Below are 19,011 nucleotides of genomic sequence, written 5' to 3'. Positions count from 1 at the left end.
CAGCAGTCAAAATGACATCCTGCAGTGGGCTCAGCAGAGGACTATCTGGTCCCATTTTATTACTATGACTTTTATTATTTATACAGATGTCTTACAGACAAATGAAAACCACAGCCCCTGCCCTGAAGAATTTACAATCTCATGAACACTATCTTGAATTTATCTTTAGGTCATTTGATTGTAATGTACAGCAGAGAAAAGGTGCAGGTGAGAGAGCTTCTAGGTTTGCATTAAATACTATCATGTGCTCTCTTGTGTTTACAGTGAATACTAGTTACATGCTAGTTACACTTTTATTCATAGTTTTTTTCAATATGTTGTTTTTATCAACTTGATGCAGGAGCATCAGTCTGCATTGTGAAGACGGGAGAACTGAAAGAAGTAACATTTCAGAATGAACTTGTAGATGGAGAGCATAGTTGCACGGTGTGCAGGATGACATGCAGAGGGCAGTGCAGGAAAAAAGTACAGAGGAACTTATATTAAAAAGATGTAAAGGAAGCATAAAGGGAAATAGAACAGAACTGGAAGACAGCAGGGCATGAGGGACTGACATAGCAGAAAAAAAAAGAGCTCAGATATAAGTAGGGTCAGAGATCCCTAGACATATGAAGGAGTTCACTTGTGATGTAGGAAAAGAAGACTCAGTGAAAAAGGTAGTGTTTGGAGTGGGGGAGGGGGTGAAGAGAAACAATTAGAGAATGAGTAGATGATAAGGTTAGCAGTGGCATTTTTCAGAGACAAGAGGATGCAAGGTGAGAGTCAAGTAGGTCAAAAAATAAGAGGTTGAAGCAGTATAGGCAGGAGATTACGAGGGTAACAGACAAAAGTATTTGCATGAGGGACAGAATTACTTTTTTTTAAAAAACAATGTATATTTGTATATGTAAATCAGGCATACACGCAGCTGCTTGATTTGGATGCACAAATCTAGGATGTGCAGGGCAGGCTGAGGAGTTCTCTTTTCATAATGTTGAGCTTGAACTGTCAAACAAACATCCAGGAACTGATATCTTAGAGCTTTAAAACTGGAAGAGGAGGAAAAGCCAAGATAAAGATGTTGATTTGGGAGTCATCAGTGCACATATGGTATATGCAGATAAACTACTCTTATAAGCACTAGACTGATAACAAGAATGAATAAAAATCACCCAGGAATAAGATGTAATATTAAGAATAAAGGGCTAAGTACAGAAATAGAGGCACACTGGTGGAATGGGAGGGAGAAGAAACCAACAAAGGAGACACTGAAGGATTCATTAGAGAGTTCTCAGAAAGAGAACCAAGATAGAGTGGTTGAATATGTAAAAGAGCAGAGTGACTGAGGAAGTTAAAAATCATCCAGGTGGTAGGAATGGAAGGGAGCAAAGAAGAGAAAAATAGGGCTTTAAAAAGTAAAAGTAGGGGAAGCAGCACTTCCACAACATGCTCCTCCCCTTCTTGAAAGCATTCAGAAGCCTCTGGACTGCAACTTCTCGGGTTCAAGACTTTGTGGCTTAGTGAATAATGGTGATGGAGCAAGTGAACAGTAATGTATCCCAAGGGTGTAGTGGATATCTGCATTAGAGCTAATGTTGCTTTGTGCAACACATACTTTTGCTCCATATTTGCACCCCCTTGTTTTCATACAGCTGGAACCTGAACGCCACAGCCCATGCCTTCTCCTTAATCCTCAAAGCTTTGCCCCTGAGGGAGTAGACAGTTTCTGGGCTTTCTATTCATCTTCAATAGGTTTATCTGTAGAAAGATATAGTATTGCTATGACGCTCCCCATGGGGACTCAGGGCTGTCAGATATCTCCCCACAACCCCTTAGTGTGAAGCAGCCTTGTCTGTGCCTGCTGTGGATCAGCTCCCTGATTACACCAGCCTCTGGCAACACAAGCACTGCCTTCCAGGCCTTGCTCTCTCTGTACAGATAGCAATAGGCACATGCCATCACCTGAGTCCTCCAAGCATCCCTGCCATGTCCAGCCCCTTATCCACTGAACACTCACTGAATGACTGAGACATCAATGTGATGCAACCATGAAAAAGGTTAATGCATTCCTAGGTTGCATCAGGCGAATTATTTCAGGTAGAGACAGGGAAGTGTTAGTACTGTTATACAAGGCTCTGGTGAGACCTCATCTGAAATACTCTGTGCAGTTCTGGTATCATACATTTAAGAAAGATGAATTCAAACTGGAACAGGTGCAGAGAAGGGCTACTAGGATGATCCAAGGAACAGAAAACCTTCCTTATGAGCTTGGCTTGTTAAGCCTAACTAAAAGAAGGCTAAGGGGAAATATGACTGCTCTCTATAAATACATCAGAGGGATAAATACCAGGGAGGAAGAGGAATTATTTAACTTAAGCACCAATGTGAACACAAGAACAAATGGATACAAAGTGGCTATCAATGAATTTAGCCACCAAATTAGCAGAAGGTTTCTAACCATCAGAGGAGTGAAGTTCTGGAACAGCCTTCTAAGAGGAGCAGTGGGGACAAAAAACCTAACTGGCTTCAAGACTAAGCTTGATAAGTTTATGGAGGGGATGGTATGATGGGACTGCCTAGGATGACATGTGGCCCATCGGTGACTGTCAGGAGCAAAAATCCCCAACGGCTGGAAATGGGACACTAGATGGGGAGGGCTCTGAGTTACTACAGAGAATTCTTTCCCAGGTATCTGCCTGGTGGGTCTTGTTCACATGTTCAGGATTTAACTGATCGCCATATTTGGGGTCAGGAAGGAATTTTCCCCCAGGTCAGATTGGCAGAGACTCTGGGGGGCTTTCACCTTCCTCTGCAGCATGGGACACAGGTCACTTGCAGGTTTAAACTAGTGTAAATTATGAATTCTCTGTAACTTGAAGTCTTTGAGAACTTTGAGAACTTCAGTAACTCTGCCAGAGATTAGAGGTCTATTTAAGGAATGTGTGGGTGGGGTTCTGTGGTCTGCAATGTGCAGGAGGTCAGACTAGATAATCACGATGATACCTTCTGACCTTAAAGTCCATGAGTCTATGAATTACCACATCTGCTGTTTCCAAAGGAATAGTACATACCAGCTTGAAAGATTCAGTTCAGGACCACCACCTTGCTTAACACTACAGCATTAAGAAATATTTATGGTGAAAACAAGAATAAGTTTATTATCAAAAATTTCAAGATTCAAGTTAGACTGAATAAGACTATTGGAAATAAATGGTTACATGTAAATCAAAATCATGATACATTTTCTAGAGAGTAAACTTAACTGACAAGTTACTCTCTTGTCAAAAGAAGTTCTCTCTCACCAAAGTTCTCTTCACTGTTTTTAGCCAAGCCTGGCTCAGACCCCTTTTTCATGATGCAAACTTGCTGTTCTTTTGCTTCCTCAGTTAAGGGTGCCTTAGTGTCTTCTTTGACCTCCCTCAACTATAGTCAAACAAACCTTTGAAGTGCTCCTACCAAACAACATTCCCTTCCCTTCTTCTCTTCCTGTTAGATCTTTCTGAAGTCCCCACAATCCTTCATTTACATTCAGTTTAGACTGTTCATAGGAATCCCATTGTAAATGAGACAATACTCTATTTACACGTCAACAGGTAGATGAATGAATCACCCTTGTATGACAGAAGTCCTGTTTTTCACCTTTGGTGGTGATCAATACCTACAGACTTTAAGACCATATTTTCAGTGTACATACGTAATCATAAAATCATAGAATATCAGGGTTGGAAGAGACCTCAGGAAGTCATCTACTCCAGCCCCCTGCTCAAAGCCAGACCAATCCCCAACTAAATCATCCCAGCCAGGGCTTTGTGAAGCCTGACCTTAAAAACCTCTAAGGAAGGAGATTCCACCATCTGCCTAGGTAACCCATTCCAATACTTCACCAATCTCCTAGTGAAAAAGTTTTTCCCAATATCCAACCTAAACTTCCCCCACTGCAACTTGAGACTGTTACTCCTTGTTCTGTCATCTGCTACCACTGAGAACAGTCTAGATCCATCCTCTTTGAATTCTCTTTCAGGTAGTTGAAAGCAGCTATCAAATGCCCCCTCATACTTCTCTTCTGAAGACTAAATAATTCCAGTTCCCTCAACCTCGCCTCATAAGTCATGTGCTCCAGCCCTCTAATCATTTTTGTTGCCCTCCGCTGGACTCATTCCAATTTTTCCACATCCTTCTTGTAGGGTGGGGCCCAAAACTGGACGCAGTACTCCAAATGAGCCCTCCTCAATGCTGAATAGAGGGGAATGATCACATCCCTTGATCTGCTGGCAATGCTCCTCTTTATAGAGCCCAAAATGCTGTTAACCTTCTTAGCAACAAGGGCACACTGTTGCCTCATATCCAGCTTCTCGTCCACTGTAACCCCTAGCTCCTTTTCTGCAGAACTGCTGCCTAGCCGCTCCGTCCCTAGTCTGTAGCAGTGCATGGGATTCTTCTGTCCTAAGTGAAGGACTCTGCACTTGTCCTTGTTGAACTGCATCAGATTTCTTTTGGCCCAATCCTCTAATTTGTCTCCTTTCACAGTATTTGTACATACATTTTACAATGATGTTGATGACCAGTGTGACACCAGCTTTTATTTAAGACCTCACGGTGAATCAGAAGGCACATACCAAAATCAGGAGATTTTTGGAGCCACTCTACACCCCTTTGTCAGTTGGCATTAAGAGGTTCTTCGGTCACAATGACCCTTCATACTCTTGCACCTGTGTCAGAGGTCCTCAACGTTTTATTTTTAATATGATACAAAATTAACTAGCTAATGAAAGAGAAATTATTTATTATTCCCAAATATGAAAGATTAGGTAATACATATTTCCTTGACTTAAGACAACTGTAAACTTAATCAAATGTAAAATATTTCTATAAGCTGTATATTGTAAAATGATAGTTAATAGATAAAAAGATAAAAAATAAGAAGTGGTCAGATAAGAAATATTATTTTTAAAAAAATCCACCCCATTATTACCTACACTGAATAAAAATGAGCTAGCTATGGGCAATCAGGCTGGGAGCAAAGTTCTTCAGTGACTCAATGCTTCTCGATATAATAACGGCTCAGTATAGTGTCCTCCTGATCTTCAGCATGTGTTTAAGTGCTTTGCTGGATCACAGCCAGACTGCTCAGCACCTTATCAGCTGGGACTCTAGGGGTGTAATATGACTGGGTTGAAGATTGCATCCTCCCTTTGTTCTACTGTGTACAGACCAGCCACATTGTGGCTGGTGAACCCTGTGTTTGACACAAGCAATGCCTGTTTCCCCAAAAGAAGCAAGGCAGTGGTACAGCTGGCTAGTGACAGAAGGAAACATATGCTGTTCCCTCTCTCAGGATGAAAGAACTGCTGCAGCAGCACAGGCTGCTCAGGAGGAATTCTAAGTCGATGCAGCCCATCCAGTGGGCCTGGCCCCTGGCTTTAAGCTACAAACTAGTCCTAGAGTTATAAATGCTTCATAAGTAGATTACCTGTTCCTTAAATAGCGCTGTTGCCTATAGTTTAGATCAGTTTGTGCAGGAAATTAACTAGCCAGTTCTTGAAATGCCTTTCTGTTTTAGTAGTAGGGGAAGGAATGCCTGTTGACAGTACACCATAATGTTTCATGGTTTTATGAACAGAACCTGATACAGCTGCTGATAGCTTCTCTCAAACTTCTTGCCCTTGAAGGAGAAAGTACTTTGCATTTATAATCACATGATAAAATGCAAAAAGGACTCCATTACAATACCACTGAGGGTATTGCTCTTTATTAGTCTACATTTCTGTCACAGTGGCTTTCACCATCAACTGACTTCTGAAAAGGCAAAGCTATTTCAAATTTAAAGGTTTATTATTAGGAGAAATTGGCAATAAATAGTATTTCCACTATAACTGAAATATATGCCTTTTGTGACAGACCCAGACCAGTGGGGTACAGGAGTCTGGTAGAAGGCAAGTATATTGGCCTCTGAATGAACAATTTTCTGTTCCCTGAGTGACCAGAGCAGGGGCTGCCCTAGAGCAATCAGGAACCTGCTGGAACCAATTAAGACAGGCAAGCTAAACAAGACACCTGGAGCCAATTAAGAACTTTCTAGAATCAATTATGGCAGGCAGGCTAATCAGGACACCTGGTTTAAGAATGACCTCCCCCATCAGTTAGTTGTGTATGTATATGTATATATAAAATAAAAGTAAGTAAAAGGAACAGGGAGTGAGAAGATGTGCAGCTGGAGGAGTGAAGCGTTCAAGCGTGATCAAGCTTCAAGAGGAAGATCCTGCAGTGAGGATAAAGAAGGTGCTGGGGAAGGCCATGGGGAAGTAGCCTAGGGAGTTGTAGCTGATACAGGGAACATTGTAGACAGCTGCTATCCACAGGGCCCTGGGCTGGAACCTGATGTAGAGGCTGGGCCCGGGTTCCCCTCATCCCAACTCCTAATCGGACACAGGAGGAGTTGACCTGGTCTGTGAGAAACACCAAAAGAGAAGGTGTAAATTGGAAAGGGATCTGGCCTGTCCCCGACCCACTATGTGCGACACAAAGACTGTGGGGATTGTTCTCCGTTTCCCCCATGCTGGCCAGTGATGAGGTTAGCTGAGTGGACAGCAGGTTTGAGCCACTAGCAAAAGTGGCCAAACTGAGGGCTGCCATGAATCTCTGAAGCAAGCAAATCTGCCTATAAGTGCAGGACCCACCAAAGCAGAAGAGGAACTTTGTCACACTTTCCATTTTTAATTAAAGGAATAGTTACATTAACAGGGTTTCTGTTTCATAGATGTATAGCATGCTCTTTGTTTTATTCCTAATCCATTGCTCTTAATAGTGTTGAAAGGCATAAATGTATAGTAAACAAGCTCTTATTGTGTGTCTGTTATCCACATGCAAGAATTTCATGCCATAGTGGCTAGTTTGTTGCCTAAAAGATATAGGACATACTTTTCATAAACAACTAACCATCCCTGTCCATGTTATGGCCTCAGTCCTGTACTTCTGCACCCAAAACTCCTGTTGCTGTTAAGCATCCCACTAAATTTTTAATGAAAATATTGACAAATGCTTACCCACATAGAAACTATTGGGTGCCAGTGTAGGCCTGACCTTGCATTCTTTGTGCTCTCAACCTTCCCACCCCACTCATGGGGCCTCCAAAAAACTATTTGCACTGGATCTCCCTAATTAAAGGGATGCTGTCTGGTCAAATCTGACCCACAATTTACTACACTTCTACCCAATATAATGCTGTCCTTGGGAGCCAAAAAATCTTACCATGTTATAGGTGAAACGGCATTATATCAAACTTGCTTTGATCCACTGGAGTGTGCAGACTTACCCCGCTCCCGCTCCCCCAGCACTGCTTTACCACGTTATATCCGAATTTGTGTTATATCGGGGTGCGTTATATCGGGGTAGAGATGTATTTGAAAATGGACTTTTACAAAACCAAAAAACTAGGAGAAATGATGCCTGGCACTTTCTTCCATAATGGAAATGTTTTAAAATAAACTATTTGCCACCAACTTTGTAAAAAAAAATTGTATAAAGCTTATGTGATCTGACAGAGCTCTCATTTGTTCACTCCACAGCCTGTTATAAGGGGCCTCCATTCTCTTGGGCTTTCTCAGGGTGGCTTGACACATGTTGGGGCGGCTAGTTGCAGGCTGTTAATTTTTGCTGGGTTCTTAATTGTCAAGTTGGCAGTTTGTGATATTAATGGGCTATATTGTGAAATGCCTTTCAGCAGAAAAATCTTTTGTCTTGATATTAGTTACAGCTGGTCAATTTTTTTACAAGATATTTTGAAAAAAAAAAGTTCTCATTTCCTTTGAAAATTTCCCTCCATTTTTGAAAGTAAATCTAAACAAAGTTTTTCTAAACGAAATATTTTGAAAAAAAAATCATTTTGAATTTTTAGGGTTTTTTTCCCCTCTCACCATTATTCCTTCCTCCGATTTTCCACTGGAAAAGTGAGGGAAAAGGCTATAATTTTTTTTAAGTTGGGTTTTACTTTTTTCACACTTTTGCAGTGGAAAAAAATTAAAACGATGCAAAAGTGTCTTTTCCTTAATTTTACTTTTTACAATATTTTCCAGTGGGGAAAGTCAAGAGGGGAAAACAAGCAAACAAAAAAACAGGTCTGTAACCTTATTAATTACATCCCTCATCTCTCTTTAACTTTTTACCAGCCCTAATATTTATTTTATTTTTTGCACAGAAACTTGGAATTTTGATTGCTGCTTTTAATACACCTAATTAAATTAAATAATACATGAGAACCAAAAAGTAACACTGATTTTGAAAATGTCTCTAAATAAAAATGAAACTGACCAATTCATTTTGATTGTCCAAGCACAGAGAAACAAGCAAATTAAACTTTTCCGTATCCCCTAGTTCTCATTAAAGTGTTTGAGCCCAGTCCTGGGTCCTTACTCAGCCCTGGTCCATACTACAAACTTATGTTGCTATAAGTACATCACTCAAAGGAAAATCCACACCCCTGAGTGATGCAGTTATAACAACTGAATTCTCAGTATAGACACTGCTATGTCAATGGAGGGCTTTTCCCGTCACATAGCTACTGTCTCTCAGAAAGGTGGAGAACTTGTGCTAATGGAAGAAACTTTCCATCAACATAGTGTCTTCACTAAATGCTAAGCATCACAGCTGCACCACTGCAGCATTGCAAGTGTAGACAAGTCATCAGACAAACTCTGACTTCAATAGTAATTTTACCTGAAAAGGACTGGAAGAGTCAGACCCTATATTTAAAACAAACATATTCAAGTGACACCATCATAAGACCTAATCACATCAGCCACGCCATCAGGGGATCGTTCACCTGCACATCTACCAATGTGATATATGCCATCATGTGCCAGCAATGCCCCTCTGCCATGTACATTGGCCAAACCAGACAGTCTCTACACAAAAGAATAAATGGACACAAATCTGACATCAGGAATCATAACGTTCAAAAACCAGTAGGAGAACACTTCAACCTCTCTGGTTACTTGGTAACAGACTTAAAGGTGGCAATTTTGCAACAGAAAAGCTTCAAAAACAGACTCCAACAAGAAACTGCTGAACTAGAATTAATTTGCAAACTAGATACCATTAACTTGGGCTTGACTAGAGACTAGGAGTGGCTGGGTCATTACACAAATTGAATCTATTTCCCCATGTTAAGTATCTTCAACACCTTCTTGTCAACTGTTTGGAATGAGCCATCTTGATTATCACTTTTTTTTCTCCTCCTGATAATCTTAATTAATTAGCCTCTTAGAGTTGATATGGCAACTTCCACCTTTTCATGATCTCTGTATGTATATATATCTTCTTACTATATGGTCCATTCTATGCATCTGATTAAGTGGGCTGTAGCCCATGAAAGCTTATGCTCAAATAAATTTGTTAGTCTCTAAGGTGCCACAAGTACTCCTGTTACTATGAATATAGTTATCTATACCAGGGTTTCTCAAATACAGATCACTGCTTGTGTAGGGAAAGCCCCTGGTGGGCTGGGCCGGTGTATTTACCTGCCCCATCTGCAGGTCTGGCTGATCATAGCTTCCACTGGCTGTGGATCGCTGCTCCGGGCCAATGGGACCTGCTGGAAGTGGCACAGGCTGAGAGACTTACTGGCCGCCACTTCCAGCAGCTCCCATTGGCCCGGAGCATCGATTTGTAGCCAGTGGGAGCCGCAATCAGCCGGACCTGCAGACAGGGCAGGTAAACACACCGGCCCGCCAGGGGCTTTCCCTACACAAGTGGCAACTCCTGGTTGAGAAACCCTGATCGATACCATGCCAATCAATGTAGTATTTGAGTACTGTATGCCAAATATAATTATGAAGTTAAAAGGGGATTACAAAAGTGGATTGAACAGAAAATACTACTGAGTTTTAAGTTGCAATATTGTCAGTCACTTTGGAGCTGTGCAAAAAAACCCAAAAAAACCAAGCTGCGACTGAATAGTGCTGTAATTTTGCAGTAAACTTGTAGCCATGTCAGTCCCAGTATATTATAGAGACCAGGTGAGACAGGTAACATCTTTTTTTGGACCAGCTCCTGTTGGAGACACACAAATTGTCTAGCCACACCCCATTGCTCTTCAGGTCTGGGAAAGGTACTCCCAGATTCACAACAAAATGCAAGGTGGAACAGATTGTTTAGCATAAGTAGTTAGCACATATTGTAAGGGACCATGAAGGTAGAATGGCCCATTAACACCTTTGCAGTCATAGAACAAGGAGGGGGAGGTTAGTGGGTTACAGAGAGTTGTAATAAGCAATAAATTCAGTCTTTCTGTTCAGGTTTCAGAGTTGTAGCCATGTTAGTCTTTATCAGCAAAAACAATGAGGAATCCTTGTGGCACCTTAGAGACTAACAAATTTATTTGGGCATAAGCTTTCATGAGCTAAAACCCACTTCATCAGATGCACGGATGTGAAAAATACAGTAAGCAGTATAAATATTACAGCATATGAAAAGATGGGAGTTGCCTTACCAGGTGGGAGGACAGTGCTAACATAGGGTGACCAGACGTCCCAATATTATCGGGACAGTCCTGATTTTAACACATTTGTCCCGTGTCCCAACCACACATTGGCCGGGACGCCCTTTGTCCCGATATCTGGGACTGTTCACCATCACCGCCAAAGTCAAGGGGCTGGCGTGGCAGCGCTTCCTGGGGCAGCTCCCAGCGGCATGCCTGCCTGCCTGCCAGCAGGAGCCTGCAGTGCTGGTGGCCCCTAGGCACAAAGGTGGAGAGGGTCTCTGCATGCTGCACTGTCTCCCTCCTGCCCAATCAGTGCTGCAGGGGTGGGGCTTGCAGGCACCGGCAATGCTGCAGGGGTGGGGCTTGCAGGCACCTCTGCCTCCCCCCGACCAGACCCAACCCTAGAAGCCAGAGAGACCTGCTGGATGCTTCCCAGGAGCCACCACAGGTAAGCACTGCTGGGGCTCCCCACCTTGCCCCCCAGCAGGTCCCTCTGTCTCTTAGGATCGGGGCCCCATGTGCAGCACAGAGCACCGGAGAGCACCGCCCCAGGCTCCTGCCATCCCAGGAAGCGCAGCAAGCCAGCACGGCTGTGAGCTGGGGGAGAAGCCTGCCTTGAAGTAGCGGCACAGCACCACTGGTGGAACTGCCGCCACCTGGCTCCAGGTGGCTGGAGGGGGCCCTGGCACCACCCTGCCCAGCAGACCGCATAGCTCAGCTCCCCACTCACCGTGCACACAGCTCCCTGAGGTAGGTGGGATCCGTTCAGTGCTGGGCGCTGCGCACGCACCAGCGAGGTAAATAGCTCCCCGGCCCCCACCACGCCACTCCCACATGGCAGCCCTGCGGGCCACTGCCCGCCAACAGCCATGACCCAACGAAGGCATTTGGCTGGGGATTGCAGCCTGCAGTGGCCAGAGGCGGGGAGGGCATCAAGGGGTTTGCGGCACAGAGTGGTGCCTCGATGTGGGGCAATTTCCCATGTGCCGCCCCCAACTATCTCTCCCAGCAGGAGTGGGGGTGGTTATAAAGCCAGGCAGGAGAGTCATTGGCCACTTTGGGTGAGTCTGCACCACAGTTTAAGTGCAGGGTTAGTGGGACTTGAGTCAGCTGAGCTGTGTTAGGGAGCCCTGGGCTTAGGATGACCTAAGTCCCAATATTAAAGGCTTTGTCTTATATAGGGGAGGGATAGCTCAGTGGTTTGAGCATTAGCCTGTTAAACCCAGGGGGCCATCTAGGGAAATGGGGTTTAAACAAAAAAAAAAAAAACTGTCTGGGGATTTGTCCTGCTTTGAGCAGGGGGTTGGATTAGATGATCTCCTGAGGTCCCTTCCAACCCTGATATTCTATGATTCCCCTCCTCTACCCTGAAAAAAAAAAGTGTCCTGATTTTTACACTTGCTATCTGGTCATCTTAGTGCTAACGAGGCCAATTCGATTAAGGTGGAAGTGGCCTATTCTCAACAGTTGACAAGAAGGGGTGAATATCAAGACAGGGAAAATTATTTTTGTAGTGCTAACAAAGCCAATGCAATCGAGGTGGACATCAGCCATTTCCAGCAGTTGACAAGAAAGTGTGAGTTTCAGCAGAAGGAAAATTACTTTTTGTAGTGACCCATCCACTTCCAGTCTTTATTCAGGCCTGATTTGATGGTGTCCAGTCTTCAAATTAATTCCAGATCTGCAGTTTCTGATTGAAATCAGTTTTTGAAGTTCTTTTGTTGAAGAATTGCCGCTTTTAAGTCTGTTATTGAGTGTCCAGGGAGACTGAAGTGTTCTCTCTGTTCGGTCCATGATTGTTTCTAGCAGAGTAAAGAATTTAAGTTCCTAGGCTCATCTTTTGAATGTGAGGGTTTCCTTTGAGGACCTATCAATCCTCTTTTAACTTCATAATTACATTTTGCATGTTCACACCCTTGGCTAACTTCACAGTAGTTTATGCTGGCATCCTGCAGTGTAAACCCTGGCATAGGCTATATCTACACTATGCAGCTTTTAGTGACACGGCTGTGCCACTACAGCTGTGCTACTAAAAGGCACACAGTGTAGATGCTGTTTGGTGGCACTGACAAAAAACTTCTACCCCCAATGAGTGGCATTAGCGTTGTCAGCAGGAGAGCACTCCTAACGACAAAGCGCTGTTCACACCAGCGCTTGTTGTGAACAAAACTTTTGTCTTTTGGGAGCATGTGTTTGTTTTTAACCTCTGAATGACAAAAGTTATGTCTTTCACTTGCCCATGGACACAAAGTCATAGATCCATTAGGGGAAGAGGTTATAGTTAGGGCCCTGCCAAATTCACAGCTGTGAAATCTGATCTCTCTCGTAATATCTGGCTATTGTAGGGGAAGAGAGTCTGATCTCCCCTGTGCTGTTCAGGGCACCCCTGCCGGGGGCTCCTACTGTGTGCTGGGCTCCAGTTTCTAATTCTGGCCTGGTTGGGGAAGGACAGGACTTCCTCTTCCCCTGCAGGGGCCACTCCTCTGGCCAGGTCAGACCCACCTCTGGGAACCAACACTAGCTGCAAGAAACTCCATGGCTGCGCTGCCTTCAGAGCCCAGCTCAATTCAGCTCTGAAGGCAGAACTCCCACCAGCAGCAGGACAGAAGTAAAGGTGGCAACCCTGTGACCCCCGTGCAATAGCTTTGTGACCCCTCGCTCCTTCTTTTGGGTCTGGGTATGGTTACACCACCATGAAACTTCAGATGTAAACATCTGAAACCATTAAATTTACTATTTTTAAAATCCTATGAGTTGAAATTGACCAAAATGGACCATGATTTTGGTAGAGTCCTAGGCCATGGCTACACTGGCACTTTACAGCGCTGCAACTTTCGCGCTCAGGGGTGTGAAAAAATACCCCCCTGAGCGCTGCAAGATACAGTACTGTAAAGCCTCAGTGTAATCAGCGCTGCAAGCTACGCCCGTAAGGGATGTGGTTTACGTGCAGCACTGGGAGAGCTCTCTCCCAGCGCTGGTGCTCTGACTACACTCACACTTCAAAGCGCTGCTGCGGCAGCACTTTGAAATTTCAAGTGTAGCCATACCCCTAGTTACAGTAGTCAAGTACTACATTGATGGACATGATATATTCATAGTAGATAACATCTTTTTTTTTTTTTAATAAAAGGCCTGAGTCTGCAGTCCTTTTTTTTATCCTGTGCAGAGGCCTTAATGGGCCACTCTTCCTTGAATTGTCTCTTAGAATATGTGCTAACTACTTCCACCTTGCATTTTGCTGTGATGCTGTGATGTTCCTTTCCTATCCTGAGGAAGAGCTCTGTGTAGCTCAAAAGCTTGTGTCTCTCACCAACAGAAGTTAGTCCAATAATAGATATTTTATATCAACCAACTTCTCTCTCTAGTGCTGTAATTAACCCAGCTTCTAAGTGCCCCTGCAATTCTCTCTCTCTCTCTCTCCCTGCTCTTTTTTTTTTTAAGGAAGGGGCATATTCTCCTACTTACTTTACGCCTGATTCTGTCTGTGATTATAAAAAAACAAACAAAAAAAAACAGTGTGAGTGTGGTTGGCGTTGTCAGCGATGTTACTATGTGTCACCATATACTAATGGAAAATCTCAAGATAAATGTTATAAAACAATGTATAAACATCACACTATTATTATTTTATAATCTCTGTAACTCCCTAGTACACTCTCTCCTCCTTCTCCCGTTTTCCTTCCCTGTGCTTTCTGCTAAGTGGATTGGGCATGGTGTTTCTTTTGTCCCTGGCATTTAAGAGGGAGATGGAAATGTTTTTTTCTCTCATTCTTCACTTCTTCCACATCCTAGCTGTTTGATGGGACAGGAAGGTATCCTGGAAACTCAGTGTGGCACTCCAGAAGTAGCTTTGCATGAGATCAGTTAAAACAAGAGGAATACTAGTCAGCCATAGACTTTATTAAGGTTTCAGCACCTTGAAAAACTGTTGATGTCTCAGAATCACTCCTCAATGTAGATTTTGCAGGGAGTTTTGGTCATCTCCAACATGACTCATCTTTTTGCTGTCTTCCCCCAGGCCTGTGGGTATGGTGTTGCCTATCCTCAGTGTGGAAAGGCACATAACTCCATCCCAAAGTATGAACGATATTGTGGTCTAGACCATTGGTGAGAACTAGTGCTGGTCAAAAAACAAGGAGGTTTTCCTGCAATTTTCCCCTCCCGCTCTCAAAAATATTGTGTTTTTTTCATTAAAAAAAGTTCAAAATGTGATATATTTGACCAGGGCTAGTGAGAATATCCATACTTTGAAACCACCAGTGACATTTTTCCGGAGGGATGCACAAGTAGCTGCAGCCAGTAAGCATGTCTGAATAGAGATGCTCATATCAGAAAAAACTATTTCCTATCCATTCTGCCCCTTCCCTCAAAAATCCTAAATTAAATCAGTGATTCTCAGTACAGAAGCAATAAGGAGGATCATTAAAAAAAGTGTAATGCAAGTTTCACAACACTATAATTAACTGTCTTACTTTTGCATAGTGTTCTGATAGCCATTGAAGTGACCTATATTTTGAGTTTCATATTTTAATACATTTACAGCTAGCTCCTCAGCTGGCGTAATTCAGCACACTTTTGTTGACTTCAAAGGAGCTATGTTATACTACCTGAGGAGCTGGCTCTTAGGTCCTAATCCTGCACTATGGAAATCAATGGGAGATTCATCATCAGGCTTTCTGTCTCTAAACTGTTATAATATGTATTTCACAGAGACAACCCTAACAATCATCAGTTTATCTTTATGAAAAACTCAGTCAACATTTTGCCTTAAATTGTGTGTAAACAGCTACTTGAAAATTACTGGTGCATTGGCTATTAGCAAAAAAAAATAAATTACTTTTTTATGTAATGAATAAAAAGTTGAAAACTGCTGTTAGACATGCTTCACTCAAAACCAGACTATTAATTTTAAAATGCCTGGAGCAAAAACTAGTGGCGAGAGACAATTTCATTAAAACAGACTCTCATATTGTTTGCTTTGAAGAAACCTCTAGTCCCTTATTTTTAAAAAGTTTTAACATTGCAAAATGAACTGAATGTGTAACTGCTCAATGTTGCTCAGTGTCCTGCCTTTCGCTCGTTGTTTCTGTTTTACTGTGTTCTATATTGTTTTATGCCAGAGATATGTTGTTATTGCTGTCTCCCCAAAGCCCTTATAAAAATAAAGACGCTTATCTCAAGAGCCCATCCCAGTAAGATCTTTTAAGTGAATATATTAAAATGATTGTTTCCAGTGTAGGTCCAATAAAAGATATTACCTCACCCATCTTGTCTCTTTAAAATGATTGCCCACTTTGAGGATGTACAGAGTTGATCTTCTTTGGCATCCTGGATTCTGGTCTTCCCTTCCCCACACTTTCACAAAAATCATCTACCTTGCCTGCTGATTCGACCACTTCCAAATCCTTTTACTGGCCCTTCTCATCTTGTCCACAGTAGATAAAAGCTCACTCCTGCCTCTGTAACTTATTTCATATGTCCACTAATTCTGAAGCCCATTTCCTGCCTATATCTGCAGTGCTATTTCCCCCTTTTTTTTTTTAGTTCCTCTTCACAAGACTCATCTTTGATAAACAGCTTCTCTTCACAGACGTATTAACAAAATATACAAAGAAAAGTGTCTGAACAAGGAAATTACAAGATGTGTGACTGCCACCACTCAACCATGCTATTTTTTGTTATAACTCTTTCGGACAGGATCCTTGTTTTCATACTTGTCTTTACAGTGGCATTATATAAAGAAATAATCATAATACTTTAGCATCACACATTACACAATATTCTGTATAACACTGGCTTGGCTTGCATGGATTTATCTAGTAGTTTGAAACTATCTTATCATTAAGCAAAGGTAAAAGAAAATACAAAGTGATACATTACCTGGAAGAGGCTGCTGTCCCAGCTAATAATCTAGTCTTGATACTTACAGGGACTTCAGATAGACTGAGCATTTAAAGACTCTTTGTAGTCCTGATTGGTTTATGACCACACTTGATGTTTTTATTGTTTATTTTGAGCAACCAATAGCCAAAGGAACAGGCATCTCAAATTACATCTTCAGATGTATGAAGTTATGATGCTTCTGTCTGGATGCTATTTCATAAGAGGGAAAATTATGCAGTAAAACTGGTGTTCTTCCCTAATATTGATACAAGTCTACCCAGGATCTCTCATAAAGCTTCTTCATCTACTACAGAGGATTTTTCTGATTGTCACCATGTATCTTATAATTTATGAAAATCAATCTTCATGTTGCATGAAAAGCAATTGTTTTAAAAATATGTGGAAAAAATTCAGACAAGAATCCAACATGAACACCCACATTTAGGGGGAACTAGGGTTTTCAGTCTATTAATAATGTTAATAGGAGTTCCACATGCAGAGCTCATGGGTCTTTTATGTCACTTAAGAAGTACAATGAGTGAAAATTATCACTACTTATTTCAGTTGACAGATCAAACAAACACTAAAGTTAACTATGCGGTAAATATCACATGCATACTCTTGAAAACATGAAATAGATATTCATATTGCAACAACCATGTTACAAAAAATGTAATTTTTTCTGATGTACACAAAATTATCCAGCAATTAACTATAAATATGGATTTATATTTCACAGATTTCTGTAGTCAGATTAATTCACAGACATACTAAAATTTCACATTAGGTTTTGTAGAATAATTAGAACATTCTATGTGTTAATAACCACTATTATCTGCTGCATTAATTAAAAAGATATCTTTCCGCATGTATCCTACAGATTTTGCTTTAGAGCTGCATGGTTTTTATTTTTTTTTATTTTATTTTATTTCCAAAAGCTCTCACTTTTGAAGAAGGGCGAAATCTAATCATTTTGACGATATGTGGCAAAATGAATGAATGCATAAGGGCAAAAATTTATCCAAAACAAGTTACAACTTTTCACCCTTTAGGCCCATGTAAAAATGCATTCATTATTTTTGCACATAAGGATTTTCCTTTTTGATTGAAAAAAATACCACAATTTTTCTGTGAAGAATAGAAAAATTAAAAAAAAGATTAAATGGTTTTTAATGTCATAAGATCAGTGAAAATATTGTTTTCCGCAGTCCTCTATGTGCAGTTTGACTCAGCATACAATAAGAATGACTCAGTGCTGAAAGAGTTGACATCGCATGTCTAAATGACATGGAAAACAAATTCTGTAGCCTCAGGTACAGAAATAAATTGAAACCTTAACTTGTCCTAAATAGTCGCTGTACAACTAATATTAATACCTCCAAAGTTTCACACCATCAACTACTTTGATTTGTGAATTTCGCCAGTGTCTGAAACAGATTTTATAAGAAAACTTCCCATTTTGCTCTACCGAGCACTTTTTGAAAGTTCACAGGGTAAGAAGCAATTCTCACTATGAATTAAATCTATGTGAAAATAACAATTAGTTACAATCGGCATTTCTAAGCCTGGTAGTTATCTTGCTAAAACACTGAAATTTGTTATGGGACTAGTATGTGCAAACCCAATATAAGAGTTTGTTTAAATAAAGAAATTTTTTTTCCCTCTTGTTTACGACTCGTTTAATAATGAGAAAATATAATCATTTAATTAATCTCTGTGATGTCTGAAAGTTTAATTTGTATCTGACCAGGTTCCTTTAGGAGGGATGAAGTGTACTGGAAGATAAAGGGGAATAGTGATAGGTAAGCCTCAGTTACTAAAGAAATAGAAAGGACCTGGTAGAAGGGTGTTCAATTCTCTACTGAACACCACAGCAGGAGGGGATTATGTTTGCTGACATAAGTACATAAGGAAGAGGGCAGAGAGGTGGTAAACACAAAACACAGAGGGGTGGTAAATGCAAGTTGTTGAACTCTAACACAGCAGGAACAATAGTCTATTTCCTTTTTTTTTTTGGTCAGAAATAGGAAACAGACTATTGTTCCTGCTGGATGCTCTATTACAGTTCAACAACTTTGTTTATCTCTGTGTACGTTCTTTTTCTTATATATCTGTGTCAGCAAACATAATCCCCTACTGCTGTGGCCTTCAGTAGAGGGTTACACTTCCTTTCGCAGGATTCCTTCTTGCTGTCTTTTTTTTTTTTTTTTTTTTTTGTCTGGCGGGTAGGAGGAGCAGGGGGAGAGAAACGAGGGAGTAGCTGCAGGCACCACCCTTGAAGGAAGATCTGCAGGCCTCCTCTGAAGGAAGAGAGCAACCTCACGATAAGATCACCAAAAACAAGACTAGGAAGGAGGAGGTCAGTCACTGGAAGAGAGGGTACTGAGAGGGACAGCCAGTTAGAGAAGTCATTAGTGGGAGGCAGACAGAGACTCTAGAACAGTGGGTCTCAAACTTTTTTACTGGCGACCCTTTTCACATCGCAAGCCTCTGGGTGTGCTCCCCTAATAAATTAAACACCCTTTTTAATATATTTAACACCATTATAAATGCTGGAGGCAAGCGAGGTTTGGAGTGGCGGTTGACAGCTCGTGACTGCCCCCCATGTAATGACCTCACGACCCCGTGAGGGGTCCTGACCCCCTGTTTGAGAACCCCCGCTCTAGAAAGAA

General features: G+C 41.7%; 1 protein-coding gene across 3 annotated transcripts in view; it reads right to left on the bottom strand.

The window, feature by feature from the left end:
* Window positions 1–19,011, bottom strand: part of SLC16A7 (solute carrier family 16 member 7) — a 627,896-nt gene that overhangs the window by 595,208 nt on the left and 13,677 nt on the right. Inside the window, exon 1 of one of the 3 annotated variants that reach the window (XM_050923832.1) lies at window positions 16,337–16,394. The exons of the other annotated variants lie outside the window; for them this stretch is intronic. The gene's annotated coding sequence lies outside the window, so the exon portion shown is untranslated. Of the gene's footprint in view, window positions 1–16,336; window positions 16,395–19,011 lie in introns of those variants that run through there. 3 annotated transcript variants of the gene reach the window in all.

The sequence above is a fragment of the Gopherus flavomarginatus genome, chromosome 1 (assembly GCF_025201925.1).
Source record: "Gopherus flavomarginatus isolate rGopFla2 chromosome 1, rGopFla2.mat.asm, whole genome shotgun sequence".
Lineage (NCBI taxonomy): Eukaryota > Metazoa > Chordata > Testudines > Testudinidae > Gopherus > Gopherus flavomarginatus.
Note: the sequence above shows the minus strand (reverse complement) of the source record. Positions and strands in the feature narration are given on the sequence as shown.